The sequence below is a fragment of the Cydia amplana genome, chromosome 4, assembly GCF_948474715.1.
Source record: "Cydia amplana chromosome 4, ilCydAmpl1.1, whole genome shotgun sequence".
Lineage (NCBI taxonomy): Eukaryota > Metazoa > Arthropoda > Insecta > Lepidoptera > Tortricidae > Cydia > Cydia amplana.
In genome coordinates, this window is record NC_086072.1 from 14478093 (window position 1) to 14484092 (window position 6000).

The 6000-nt window shown below is 35.6% G+C and overlaps 1 protein-coding gene across 1 annotated transcript in view; it reads right to left on the reverse strand.

Annotated features, from left to right (window-relative positions):
- Window positions 1–5054, reverse strand: part of LOC134647283 (queuine tRNA-ribosyltransferase accessory subunit 2) — a 133224-nt gene extending 128170 nt beyond the window's left edge. Inside the window, exon 1 of the mRNA XM_063501568.1 lies at window positions 4688–5054. The gene's annotated coding sequence lies outside the window, so the exon portion shown is untranslated. The remainder of the gene's footprint in view (window positions 1–4687) is intronic.
- Between the last annotated feature and the right edge of the window lie 946 nt (window positions 5055–6000).

Sequence of the window (6000 nt, forward strand, 5' to 3'; positions counted from 1 at the left end):
CATTTATTGATGAATTAAGAGAGTATCAGTGAGTCAATGACATGTGAATCCATGTATTTATGTATTAAGAGAATATCAGTGAGTCAATAACATGTGAATGCGTTATTGATGTAACAGTGAGTCAATAACATGTGAAAGCGTGTATTGATGTAACAGTGAGTCAATAACATGTGAATGCGTTATTGATGTAACAGTGAGTCAATAACATGTGAAAGCGTTATTGATGTAACAGTGAGTCAATGACATGTAAATGCATGCATTGATGTAGTGTGTAAGAAACAGTGAGTCAATAACATGTGAAGGCATGTATTGATGTAGTTTATAAGAGTGAGTCGTTGCAGGCATTGGAGGAATGCCTGTAATGATGCAGTTCATAAGTTGAGTAATATTGATTCTTTTGGCTATTGTTCTGTGGTGCATTATGTGTAATGTGGATTATTTATGTTTAACTCTTTAAAACGCAGAGACGCGTTGTACCCAGGATTGGCCGAATATAAGCATTTTTATATTCTGTGATACTTTTATATTATATAGTATTATTCCAAGCTTATCAACGTAACGGTTTAATAAAACAATATGGCCATACAGTGAACCAACATAAGGTGCTTGTAATATTAGTTCTAATGACAGTTATTGAAAGCCCGCCAAATATATACTTGAGCGATATATGTTATCTGTGACACTTAGCCTTTGCCTGTCAACTTGTAGAGAATTACCGCAAGATGAGAAACCCGCTTTGTACAACGAATATTAATTATAAACCTGTCAAGAAGAACATCGTCTTTACATTTTTAAGCAGTATACGAATCCCCAGAGCGAGGCCCACAGGGTGAGCTAACACACTACTGTTCATTTTACTATGGAAATTGACAGTAACAGCGACGCGTTCAGTACCAGTAGTGCAGCTGCACGCAGAAATGGAATGTTACCCTAACGGTGACGTTGGTGTTTGTTTACAGCGAGTGCTTATATGTACATAGTTACGTAAAATAGAAAGTTCTTAGAATGGGCCACTTAGATATCGTATAACAAGAGAGATCAATAATTTAGGGGAATATGTGGTCTGAATCTCTATTGTATAATAATATACTTAATGGTCTATCTACATAGTTTTATTAAAAAAAAACGTGCTTAACTGTTTATCGTTAAAAATTACCTATTGGTCTGAAAGGTAGAATTACGTCAAGATAATAACTGAAATCCCTCGTGTGGAAAACGTGGGAAAATACCTTTTCAAATACAAATATAGTAAAGCGAATCCTAATATGTACATAAATTCTTTGTACAGTCATGGTCATAAAAGGAATCATATAAAATAATACAAACGTAGAGCTTTCTACTGCGAAAAGTGTTTACACTGCAGCAATAAGAAAACCAGCTAAACAGAGCGGTGAAACTAAAACCTAGTAAGAAACATTTAAGGCCGCTTGCACCATTCACTAACCCGGGGTTAACTGGTTAAACCTGGAGTTACCATTGTGTTAAAGGTTCAACCGGTTTACCCCGGGTTAGTGGTGGGATGGTGCAAGTGGTGCCTAGAAAAGTTGTAGGACGAAGGAAAAACATGATTAAATATGAACATTGTGTTAATAATACTTCGAAGTAAACGTTGTCTTATTACCAAAGGATTCCATATTTTCTCCCCCTTTATTTATCAATAGGCACTTAGCGAGTCATGTTCGGGCACTGACATGTTATCTCTCGATTGTGTAGGCACATATTGCGCTTCAGAACCATTTGGTGGCATGTATTGTTTGATTGTTTAGCACTTCCGACCAATAGGTTTTAAGTTGAAACGTAGGCCTTTACACACTGGCCCGTTGTGTAGAGAACACGTTAATTATGTGAGTGACGCCATGGCAATGTCATGTCAAAACCACTGCAACCTCATCAATTGTCCCGTTTCGATGGCTAGATTTATGGTGTATGATAGGCAAAGATTTACAAGCTATTTTGACGTATGAATATCGACGTTTATTGAGATTTATGGAATGTTTTCGGTGAACCGCAAAAATATTGGACATCATTTTGTAACCACAAATTTATTGCAAAAATCGTGCAATTTTATCTATAATGTATCATACATTTTCACATTAAATAATGAGATTATTGCTTTTGTATGTTCGAGTCACGTACTATATATGACGGAATCGTTGGCTATGAAGTAAATGTTTAAATTAGTATCTACTGCAACAAGTAAACCAACAGACAAGATGACAAGAACTTAATAATATAGTTACACTGTTTTCAGTAATCTAAGACAAAGTATCTTTATTTAAGTACATACTTACAGTCACAGTGGTACCAATAGTACTTTATACAGACTTCTAAGATATCCAGACATTGCAGTCATCTATACTCGTAGCTCCTATATTTCAATTCACATAAAAACCCGTCTGTACCTCAGTACGGACAAATTATAAAGAAATCAATTTGTACCGCACTGTGGAATCGAATCGTTCGCGATATTGCGAACGTAATAAACTCTTCGACGCGATTTCCACTCCCAACTTGGTACAGATAGTGGATTCTCGGCTGATTCTCGGTCACAGCATGTGGGTATTTACACAGCAAGCCTTCAAATGTGGGGCTGAAGGAACGTTGTAATTTAAATTGCTTTCGGCAGATGTATAGTTAGTTATGCGCGCAGATTTTAAATAAGTGAACTAGCAAACTATTTCCTAAACAGGCGTATCTTTAAGAATTGCATCGTAAAACGAGAAGGAGTTCAGATGGAGATGGCTATTAAGATGACTTAAATTGTGATCGAAATAAATGTTATTTATTTTATTTCATTTGTAAAACATTTAATGCTAGGCCGTATTTATTGCATATAGTCATCTTGCTCCCAAAAGTGTCTCAAAATTGACTTCAGAGATTTAAAAAAATATACCTACCGAGATTATCTAAGAAAAGTAAGATTAATAAACTCAGCCTTTACATAAAAATATTACTCCTCAAGTTTTCCTAAACATAATACAGTCAAATTATACTTATTCAACAATAACAAACAACAACGTGAAAATAGTGAAAACTACGAAAACCTCATTAACATTTTGGCTGGAGAATATTCTAGTGGAGCGTATTCCAATTTTATGACACTAATAAACGTTGCCATCTCTGACACCCTTATGTCTTGAAACTAGGCTACTCGAAGTAGGTAGTTTTAAGAATGCTATTTATAAAATTTAAGTCTATTACTAAAGTGAAGTAGGTAGTCGTTTGCTTATACAATTTTTATGAATACTTAGTTTTGCGTGGAAACTAGATTTGGTTTATTCAACAATACTGTTTGGTTGATTTCAATATTTTGTTGCCCATTAAAATAGTATATACCTAATGTAATTTTTATACATGTCGGAGAACGGCTAAATCATGCCATCTATCGTATTAAGGACTCGACGTCAAATGATTCGACGATCATGGGAAACAATAGCAAACTAGGGTGTTACCTAACTAATAACAGCTGAGTAGCGTCTGTAAGTAGTGCCGCCAAAGCATAGAGGTCGCTGCTGTCAAGACAGAAGAAAGATGACATCGAAAACAATTTGAAAAAACCTATAGTTCGTTTTTTTAGCATTAGAAAGAACTTGCAAGAAAGTAAGCGATCTTGACATGTCTTTTAATTAAAAAACGCTTTTTAAAAATCAAAAACTATTACTTATGAAAGCAGAAGAATATAAATTATCGTATTAGATTCATAATTGTTACATATTTGCCGTAACTTATTTTTAAAATGTGTTTTTCAATTAAAAGACACATCAAGATTGTTTACCTTATTTCTAATGCTAAAAAAAACGAACTATAGTTGTCAGTCAATCTTCTGACGAAAAAAAGCAGGAAAAGGTGATGTCGGTTCCTGAGGCCTAGGCTACTGGTTTTCTCGGCTCGAGGAATGTAACTTGTGCTATGATTTGTAATTAGTCTTGCCCAGTAAGTATGTTTTTTTGTATATTCAAGAACAGTGAACTTAGTAAATAACGGCGTTATCTAACAATAGTGTACCTACGCTTTTTATTCATTCCGGATCACATTATACGTTACCTTACATGTATATGCAAATAGTACGGTCTCGTTTTACCTGCGTCAAAGAGAGTGCTGTGTCGTTTTAATTTCAATGTTTGCAGGCGTGTATTCGTTATCATAATAGCGGATCACGCGCGGGACTCTATCCGCCTTTCACACTGATACGGTGCTGTACTGGTATACGCCAAAGAACAATTTAGACTACAGCTACAGCATAGCACGTAGGTTTTTAGGTGTATTTACGGGTATCAATGGCAATAAGAATAGTTGGTTGGTTTTAATTTCTAGTATTTTACTGTTTTCGCTTATTCGGAGCAATCAACTCAGTTACGTTGCTATAATACAATAAATAGTAAAGTAAGTGACGTACCGTATCGTATTATTTATTATTATTTGTTAGCCTGTTGTGTCCCACTGCTGGGCAAAGGCCTCCCTCTCTTTCTTTCTTCCGTATCGTATCGTATACCTACGTTTTATATTGCACTGATGTAATTTCATGTCATCATGTCTATTCTGCCCACAACTAAGTAGACGATGGGGAAGATGCTAAGTTTGCGTGTTTATTTGATTATATGTTTATGCAACTCTTATGGGACTACTGCTATGTATTTCCGTCCATTGGTCCACACATTTACTCGTATTGGTTTTAGGTTGTCCCTACCTTCGTTGGTTGTCAGTCCGTCGGTGTCTACCAATATTTTATATCGCGGAAATGCGGATTGAAACGCGTTAGCTTTACGCCGGGAACGATATATGAATATTTTAGTTCGAGAATAGCGTGGCTCAGTCGCGTTTCCCGTATTCAATGAGGCACTCGCGATTCAAACTGAAGTATTTCATATTGTGCAATCTCTTTCAGCCGGCAGACAATGCCAGACGCGCGGGAACGCATCACTCAACGTCACAGCTCGACGTGTATTTTTGCATCCTCACAATACTTAGCGGGGAATAATTTCTATTGTCAGTAAACACACGCTGCCGCTTTGAGCGATGGCTCGACGTATAACATCCGCAACTAGCCTTTGTCTAAGCTTTAAAAAAACGCGGAATTTAAAAAAAAATTGAACGATAACCGTTCCGTTTAGCGCTCTACGCTCGCCAGTTACAGCGCTTTGAACTGCATGGTATAGTCAGAAATGATTGTGTTTTGTGATACTGGATTTTTGTTGTTATCTTTGGTTGTACAACTCGGTTTTTTGGCAGAAGTTTAAGTCATTAGTCGAGGATTTCTAAAAACTAAAAAATTCAAATCCATTTATTTATTAAATGTTGCAAGTATTTACTTTACTTTAAATTTAATTTACTTTATTTACTTTCAAAGTTAGTGCATTTACACATTCTTTTATAAATGGTGCACTGCTATTTTCTAAAATACTCAATTCGTCCTTATAAGGTGACAGCAGCTGTTACAGACTATTAAGCTGATTTAATTTTAGATTATTATTTACTTTCAGCTTAGATTTTATTAAGCTTTGGTTTGATGTGGTTCTACAAATATAAATGCAGATATTAAGTAAACCAAATAATTTAAACATACTTAAAACCATCTGGCCAAACCGTCATTTAATCGTTACGGATTTCGTTCTTCTCCAATCATTTATCAAGTATTAGGCAAGCGTAGCAGAAATAAAATATAGCAATTCATAGTTGTAGGAACCGTACTGTCAGCAACGATGATGTATTTGAACGTTTTCATGGGAGCCGGGGCTGCTTTGTCAACGTCCGCCATTAAAGGTCATCGCTCACTGGCCCCTGCCAAGAGACATGCAGTTAGGAAATCTATTTCTCTTCTGTTCCATTTCCTTTGCGATTTGATGTAACCATTTTTTAGGGTTGTTTGTGTGTTGGTAGAAATATATTTTATAAAGTTATGGTTACTTGGGTAGGTGATTTAAATAGAATTATGATTATTTTATACATACATGCATCGATAAGCCAACAGTACGAACATAATGTTTACAATCTTGAATTTTA